Below are 9,559 nucleotides of genomic sequence, written 5' to 3' on the forward strand. Positions count from 1 at the left end.
CCTGGAGAGCTCCAGCACTCAGTTCCAACGGGGCAATGCTCATGTCCCCCTGCCCTCTTCCCTTCCATCATCCCTCCCCAGTCCTGGCCGATTCCTACTGCCTTCCTCACAATGACATCCACCCACTCTTAGCCCAGCACCAGCCCCACCCTTGCCCCTGGCTGCCAAGAGCAGCTTTTGAAGGTCAGAGAAGCCAAAATAGTCTGTGCTCTCAGCATCCCCATCCCCCCTAAACTGCCACCGGAGGAGAGGAGGAGCTGAGTCACCAGTGCAAGGGGGGGAGGGGGACTCCAGAGGGGGAGGAATCCTTGCTGAGATCCGGGGATGCAAAGCAGCAACATGGCAACAGCCCCACTTGGATAGAGGAGGCCAGCTACAGAGATATACAACACAAACCAGGCTGAGTTCTGAACATCACAAAGGGGAAACACCTCCTTTCTGCAACTTCATAGTTCTTATTTCCTCCCACCTCAAACCTTCCATCTCCTCCCTGCTTTCTGGAGCTTTCTGGAGTGTGCAAAGAGGGAAACTTGAGTAGACATGTAGCTTGAGAACAAAATAACATTTCTCAGCCCAACGCAGAGCCCACCCTTATTCTCAGCTGTTACCCCCAAGGGCCACACCCTGGGCAAGGTTCCAACTCACAGTGGAGTTTTCCTTCAGCCTTCACCCTCTGAACAGCCACTCACCACAACCACACCTCCACCCGCTGTGTTCCTTGGCTCTGCTGCAATGAAATGGTGAGACGCCAAAGATGAGAGGGAGGCCTGAGCTCAGACACAAAGTGAGATCGCAAGTCCTGGATTTGAGACCCCTCTCCACCATTTTACTAATCATGCTTTTCAACAAGCCACTTAAGCCCTCTGAAAGCTTGCTTCCTGAATTATAAAATGAGTGTAATATTAGTACCATCCTCCAACAATGCTATGAGGAGTGAATGACATAAAAGATGAAAAAGTCCTTCATTCCTAGAATCCTAAACCTGCAATGCACAAATACCACTGGAAGTCTGTCTCCCTTTTGTGGAAGATTTATGAGAGGTCACCTAGGTGATCAGGGAAATCCTAAACCAGAATCTCAACTCTAGAGTAACTTAGCTCCCAGGTAAACCCAGGTGCCTGGGAGGTGCCTGCAGGAAGGGACTTAAAATACTCTTCATGTCCCTCCTTTCCTATTTCTGACAGCAATGCAAAACCCAGTTCTAGGGGCCAATGAGCTGTTGTATTAATTCACAATAGTCTTCATGTTTGCAGAAGTAAAGGAACTAACACTTCCTGAGTGAGTGCATCAGTGGTGATGCAGAGTCAGACAGAAGGCTTCCAAACTGGTCCTTCAGCCTGTGTTTTTTTAGTCCTAGAATATCCATCATGAATTATAAATTATGAAGCCCTCTCCCTTTCTTATATGTGCCCAATAGTAGATGTAGTATTAGAGTGTTATTTAAGCTCAGTTTCCCACTGTTCTAGTCGTTTCTGGGTTTGTTTTAAAATGCTTAGAAGCTCCAGATTTTTTTGCAGGAGTTAGAAAGGAAGGCTCCAAGTCACCACTGGAGACAAAAGTGGTACAAAGCCTTTACCACATTTGACCACTAGAAGGAGCTGGGCCACTGACGCTCCATCAAAGGGTCCCCTCCTTTTCTGTGTGTGTGTGTGTGTGTGTGTGTGTGTGTGCGCGCGCGCGCGCGTGCGTGTGTGTAGGGGGTAGTGGCAGGTGGCAGGAATGATTACACTCTCCCTATCATAGCAAGATAAATTTTTGTCCTCCTTTTCAACATTTTGGCCCAGGGCTTGAGGAGAAGTGAGAGGGATGGTGGCCCAGCCTATGGGGTGGGCAGAAAGGATTAAATCATAAGGTACTAGCATATTCCACTGAGCCCATCCCAGCAGCCTGGTTCCCTTTGCCTCCCCACTAATGGAGGCTGAAGGGAGGGGAAGTGTCTGCAGCTGCTCTGGGCTGTTGTTTGCGGGGACAGCTGAAAGAGGAGCCAGCAGGGGTGGGGCTGTGGCTGTCTTGGGCCTTGTGGGGTTTTCCAGGAAATTCTCCACTATTCTCCAGGGACATACACAGGCCACCATGAAAATGTCCAAACCTAAAAAAACTCAAAAGTAAGCCCTGATTTTGGGTATAATGGCCCTAAGCCTCTTGAGAACACCATGGTAAAACTCTGCTTGAGAAGATCTAGTAGGTGCTTGTATATCAGTGCTTTTTTCTGAGAGGTCCCTGAGAGTAACTACGCATCTCCCTGTAAGTGTTTTCCCAAGCATCCCCAAATCTTAATCTGAAGAACGGCTAGGTGTTTTTGTTTAAGTTCTATTCATTCTTACATCGTTCCAGAAGGCATCCTACTCTTACATCCGTGTCCAAAAGGACAAGGTTGGAGAATTCAGTGTGAATTAATAACATCAGCAGATACTCCCCAAACTTCAGTTCAGTCATTAATTTCATGCTGCCGTCCCTTTATCCAGCCTTGCACCAAAGCTCCTAGGATTAATCAAGTGGTAAAACTGTTGATTTTAAAATTATTAGAGCTAATGGAGGAAGCCATGAAATGAGTAATACTAAACAGAAGGCAGTCTCAAAACAGTGACTGGTTACCTTCATAGGAAGCCAGTCACATCAAGAAGATGCCAGACTCACATTTTAAAAATGCTGCACATATTCCTAAGATAATGGAGCATTAGTCATATTAACCATGTCTTCTCTCTCCAGGAGCAGCAGAGGAGTAGGTGATCAGGGAAATGACAACCATGTGGCAGTTAGCAGGAGGAGCAGGAAAAGAAGGGAAGTGACTATCTATTATGCTGGATAATTGAGAATTATCTGTATAAGATACGAATTCAGTCATTTGATGGCAGTGACTGTTGAGTTGGGTGGATTTATATTCCGTAAAGACACTGGTGTATGAATTGGTTTGTCAACATTTACCAATAACATGAGCAGATGCCCAGCACTTTTATAATGGGGTGTAGGGCTTTCTGCAGTCTCCCCACAGATATTGTTGTGGAATAATAACTCCTAAAATATTATTTTCTCAAATTCCTGACCATTTCTCCCACACAGCAGAATGGGAAGCTGCATCCTGTGAACTTTGATCTCAGTGCCAAACCTCAAAGTATGACTAGTTCTTGCAGCAGTAAATCCAGGAAACCCTGCTTCTACTCTGGATTTCATGGGCTCATCAGCCTTTGGTACAAGGTTTCTGCTCTGCTCTGGACATCTGTTGACTGAGCCAAGGGAGGAGGCAGAAACCCTGAAACCTGGAGCCTGTGCAGCCTGAGGGAAACTGCTAAGCAAGGATCTGGGAAGGTGAGTGGGAGGTTCAAGGGTCTCTGCAAAGGGAAGCAAGGAGGCCAGGGCATACAGAAAGGGGAACAAACAAAAAAAAGGAATTTTTACTTGGGAGATGACTGATCACTCAAGAGGTACCACGTTCCCTTACTGCATGTCAGTGGCTGTCCATAACCCACCCTCTTCTCAGGTAGAAATTATGTTCTCCAGGCTTCCTCCACCATCATACCATCTGTCTGCGAAATGTACTGGGTATGTGGGGATAGTTAAGGAGCTTTACAACTTTCCTCTCAGGAGTCCCTCCCTCCCTGACCCAAACTTCCCACAAGGCCAGTTCTGCCAGGGAGAGTGGACTTCTGCTCTTCTGTGACCAGCCCTCACCCAAAGGACTGAGACAAATGACACTGGTCCTAACCTTTGACCTCTGAGGAGAAGTGAGCTAGATGCCGGGTAATGAAGAGTCTCAATTGTTGGTTCAAGTCAATGGATGATAAATCAATGTTCCAGGAGAGAATCCCTGTGAGAGAAAAAGAAACAAAGAGGGACCTAGATAAGGTCAGAGGGATTGGACTTGTGGGAGCATTTCCAAGCTCACAGAAGGGGTAAGGAGAGGGAGGGGATAAGGACGGCTGCCATGATCAGCCTCACTGATGTCTTTAAGAAATGTGGCTAGTGCCTATGTCTAGCTCCCATCCTGTGCCTTTCTTGGGCTTTGCTGAGCCAGAGGGAGAAGTGCAGAGTTTAGGCTAAATTTGGTCATTAATGAGTTTGTATGTAGGAATTTTCTTGCACAGTTGCCCAATTGTGACAGAAGTGACACCCAAGGGCCCGTTCCCAGATACTAGGGACTGCCTTCCCCATACAGGTAAGTAGGATTCTACACTCTCCTTCTGTGGCCCCCTCCTTGCCTCCACTCCCCCGCGGCATGCTTCCACCCGCAGGTGGCTCCGCAGCACTGCGCCACAGGCAGTGGAGGACTGAGGAGCTTGTGGCCACGAAGGTCACTCTCTCAGGTTGGCCGCTGGCACTGGGATATTTGAGATTTGTCTGCGGCGTTCAAAACGCACCCTGTTCCTGTTCAGACGCCCTAAAGAAGAAACTAAGGTAGGGACATGGACTCTCCACGGGATGGTGACGACTTTCAGGACCTCTGGCCCAAGACACTGCGGGAGGGAGGGGTGTAACCAGAGGGCCCCCCACCCAGGCACTGCCCAGCTCCCCCCTCCCCCACGCTCCCGCCTGCCTCAGGGAGACTGCGAACGCCATGGGGTGTGCGGGAAGGATGGAGATGTGAGATGTTGGCAGCTTGGGAGGATATGAACGCGTGACACTGAAGATGCAGGTGACAGGGGCTGATGATTCAGATTAACAGGGTGCGCAGATCTCAGGAAGTGCACGCTAGGGATGGAGGATGCACATGGCAGAGAAGCACGGGATGGAGGATGTCCCGAGCGCAGCCAGGACAGCAAGCTCACCTTGCTCAAGGTGGGCCCGAACGGCCCTCAGCTGATTCTCTGTACCGATATCGCCGATCACGATGAGCAAAGAGTGTTTCTGCAGGTCCCAGCGTGCCGCCGCCACCACGGCTCCGGCCTCGCACAGCGGCTCCGCGGGGTTCTGAGCCAGCAGAGAGCCGGGGCTTCGGAGCCCTAGCCCGGGACTTGTCTCCATGGCAACGTCGAAAGGCCGCCGGGGCCCAGCCTCGGTCTCCATGGAAACTCCGTTGGAGTGCTAGGCCGGCAGCATCCGCTGCAGGGAGAGTGCGCGCGGTTCTTAAAGGCCGGCGGCAGGAGCCGCTCATTGGCTGCTGCCTGTCAGGGGGCGGGCCGTTGGCGCCGCAGGGGCCGGGCTGGGGCCGCGTGCTGTGGCTCTGCGGTTTCGCTGTGCCTGGGGGGGCGGGGGCGTGGCTGTCCCCCTTCGCCCCCAGTCGTTTTCCAGAGGGAGCTCCCACTCTGACTTGAGTAGGGATGGGGGCTCTGAGGGCCGGGTGGAGGGGCGAGTCTATTGCCTCGGCGCCAGAAGAAGCTTCTAGTTAGGATATTTCCCGGATAAGTGCTGTCTGGCAATTCCGCAGCCTCGCCCGAATTGAGGGGAGCCATCTTGTCCCTCTCTGACTCTGAGTTTGTTTGGGTGCATCGTTCTTTGTCGGTGTGTTTGTATTATCATTGTCTGGAGCTTTTTTTTTTTTCCTTCTGTCACTGCCTGCCAGGGTCCTACATTGCATCCTTGGTGTTTCTGTCGTCATTGCCTCAGGCCCTGGGTGTGCTCTGGAAGGCTGTGCAGTATTGGAGGGACAGAATGACCTTCCGGCCCTGAGTCCCTGGTGAGTTGTTATTCCGAAGATAGTGGTTGGCTCATCGCCATCTCTGCTGAGTGCAATGAGCTCAGACTGCAGCAAGGGGGGTTTGAGTAAAACCCAGGAAAGACCTACCCAACTGCAAGTAAAGTGACCCAGTGAGTTGGGTAACCTTGGGAGACAATGGTATTACTTCCCCCAGGGAATTCTTAAAATAGAAGGGGCAGTGTTTGAACCAGTGAAGAGGTTGGCCCTTCCAAAATTAAAAACAAAACAAAACAGAAGAAAAACCAGGGGATGTGAAAGAGGACTGAGGAGGCTGGCACTGTTTTATGACTGACTGGAACATCCTTGTAAAAATGGTGTGGTGCTGTAAGTCTACCCTCCCCCTTTCCTCAGTGTGTCTCCACCACCTACTCTGCACTCCAGTGTCTTCTTTTACACAGGATACTGAATCATTCTGTATGTGTATGTATAAGACAGAGCTTGTCTTTCACCCTAGGGCTCCAGCAGCACTTTTTGGAGTCCCATTTGCCTTATACTTTCCGGATGTACAGGGAAGAAAGGAGCAGAGTACTTGATTCAGCAAGGCTGCATGTGAACTACTGGAGGCCTCCTCTGGAGGCCCTGAGGAGTATTGGACAGTGTCTGCATTTTGAGTACCTCACAGCAGTCCTGGTTCCTATCATGGAACATGTATTTAGCAAAATATCCAATCCATTCTGCAATTTGGATATGGCCCTACCTGAAATGAACATAATATGTCAATTACATCTCAGTTTTTAAAAATGGACAGGGCCCTGAAAATCCTTTTTGTAGCAGAGAGGGAGAAATAGTACTGGCAGAACATAAGACGGTGGGGATGCCTCACCCTATATGACGCATGAGACAATGCTCTGCTACACCTTCACCCCACAATTTGCAGATCTGAATCTGGCAAAGAGCACAGAGAGATGTGCAGGCCTCCTCTTCTGCAATCAGAAAAGAGTGCCACGTGGAGGCAGAGCCAGAATAGGTTGTAGGGAGAGGAAGGGGATAGTTACCATAGCAACTGTAGAGATGAAGCCTTTAACTAGCACAGGGCCTCAGTATAATGGTCAGCAGCAGTTAACCATAGGCTCTGCTTTCAAGTCTGACAGAGAGGTTAGACAATAGATATGAATGGTATAGGGAAGGACCACACACTGATTAGATGGTAGGGGCAGAAATTCAGGCCGGTGATCTCAGACCCTGCTAGAATTGGATTTTTTAATAATTAGAGCTGCAGGGGACTTCCCTGGTGGCGCAGTGGTTAAGAATCCGCCTGCCAATGCAGGGGACGTGGGTTCGAGCCCTGGTCCGGGAAGATCCCACATGCCGCGGAGCAACTAAGCCCATGCGCCACAACTACTGAGCCTGCGCTCTAGAGCCCGCGAGCCACAACTACTGAGTCCGTGTTCCACAGCTACTGAATCCCGTGTGCCTAGAGCCTGTGCTTCGCAACAAGAATAGCCACTGCAATGAGAAGCCTGCACATCACAACAAGGAGTAGCCCCCATTCGCCGCAACTAGAGAAAGCCCGTGTGAAGCAATGAAGACCCAATGCAGCCAAAAATAAATAAATTAAATAAATAAACTTAAAAAAATAATAATAATTAGAGCTGCAAATACAGGTTATGATAGTACTAAAAGAAAACTGCGGAGTGTTAGCATCTATGCTCCAGAATTTTACAACTGAAGACAGAAACCACTGATCGACATACGTACAATGCATCGAAAGCTGAATAAAATCTTTAAAGAAATACATTTATACATGAATTGAGAAGTATATGAAGTCCTATTTTGTGTTTAGGAATAGTTTGCTGTGGCAGGAGCATTCAAAGACCCGTCCATTTGAGAACCTATGATATACATGATTGTGAGGCACATGCAGTAGTGTGTGCTGGTTATAGAGCCCACTGTAGTATTTCATTTTCCTGTTTACCGCTTGAACTGACCAGGTATGATCTTTTGGGAACTCTCCTATTCTCTATTCTCTTCCACACTCTTGTCATACAGCATTGGTAGATATAGCAGTTACAACCAATGCTTTCCAAACTATTTGTGATGAAGGACCCTTGAATCGTGGAAGGGTTCTCTAAGGATCCATCACTGAAAAAGGAAGTTAGAGGGGGTGTAAAAGGAAGACGGTATTACAGGCTCTTTCCTTGGGTATGCACTGGAGTGGGCATAAGGCAGAAGATATTACAGATCGTAAATTGTTTGAAAGGTAACGGTAGCCTTGGCTAAGTTTAAGCCACTTAAGGGATTCTCAGCCCCCAGACTTTTGTCAGTTCATAATATATGGTGATAAATACCCAACAGGTAAATCATATACATGCTTAACAAAGTAGGAGGGGCATCTCTAAATTTTTTGTGGAAATAATTTCATTTTTGGTATTTCAATGATTGAAGTTGTCCTCATGAGAAAATCAGAAATTTATTGGAATTAATTACACTCATCCTGAATTATGTATGCGTGGGAGAGGAAGGTACCATAATCCTTTCAATGCTTAGGGTCTCCATAGGACTTAAGCTAGCTCTGATAATTCATAAAGAAAAAATACTCCTCCCTGCTAGCCCAATGAATGTCATTAGTTTTTCTGGGGATATGAGCTCGTTTGGCAGAATTCCAGCCTGCTTTGCTGGATTGCATGGTCTTATCAACCAAAATATCCAAAAGGAGGTGTATGCAGCTCACATTCCCATCCTGTACTCAGTTCTGCCTATAAAGCATTCTTTACACAGAGAGAGGTGCGTTGGATTACATGACTGATGTGCCAGAAGCTTATCCTTGGCTTTTGAGGAAAATGCTATGATCATAATACATACCAGCAACCATAGGGTCACTTCTTAGCATGAATAGCTGGTTTATCTGCAAAGGCACTGAGTGAAATAACCTCTAATGGGGTACCGAGTAATCTCTAAAAAGTTTGAGATGGGGAAGAAGTCTGCATTTATTACTCTATCTAGTACACAGAGGAAGCCCACAATAAACGTTTGTTGCATAATTTTCCTGATTATTATTTTTTCCCTAAGTAATGGGAAGAGCAAAGGCACTGGGTTTACCCTCCTTGTGCAGAGCATTGCAAAGGACAATGAAGAAACTTCTCCTTTTTCCTCCCTCACTCTCCACACTCTTCTTTTTAAGAAAATGATTCCTAAATGTGAGAAAGAAACATTTATGGATACTATTTTCTCTTTTCCATTCCATTAGCATCTGAAATGAAAGTTAGTGTTTGGCTGTGGCCTCTGATAACACCTCTTCCTTTAGTCTGAATAAAGCTGCCTCTTCCTGTAGGGATTGCTAAGGATTTTCATGTGATGGTTAAGAGGATGGAGGTACAGAGAATCTATATGTAAAACTTAGTTTGGAGGCCATGCCTGTGTATGAATTAAATTTTGCATCGGTTTTTTTCGAGATATATAATAGAGTTACTTTCTTTCAAGGTATACTTGGGTTGCAGAAATTTTGTTCCCTTTGCAATATTACAAACTCACAGATACTTTGTCTTCTCATCAGTTCTTTCTTTCTATCTAATATTTATTTATTTATTTAGGCTGCACCAGGTTTCAGTTGTGGCACGTGGGATCTCAGTTGTGGCATGCATGCGGGATCTAATTCCCTGACCAGGGATTGAACCCAGGCCCCCTGCACCGGGAGCGCAGAGTCTTACCCACTGGACCACCAGGGAAGTCCTCATCAGTTCTTGAAGATCCTTCATCATACGTCCTAACTTCCATTTCTAATGATACCTCCTGTAAGTATTTTGCATTAACCCCTTCATTCAGTCAATCTGAGCCATTTGCCTTTCCCTCGGCCATTCTTTTTTTATAAATTTATTTTTTTATTTTTATTTTTCACTGTGTTGGGTCTTCGTTGCTGTGCACAGCTTTCTCTAGTTGCGTCGAGCAGGGGCTACTTGCAGTGCACGGGCTTCTCATTGTGGTGGCTTC

This window comes from Neophocaena asiaeorientalis, unplaced genomic scaffold (assembly GCF_003031525.2).
Source record: "Neophocaena asiaeorientalis asiaeorientalis breed wild unplaced genomic scaffold, Neophocaena_asiaeorientalis_V1.1 scaffold119, whole genome shotgun sequence".
NCBI lineage: Eukaryota > Metazoa > Chordata > Mammalia > Artiodactyla > Phocoenidae > Neophocaena > Neophocaena asiaeorientalis.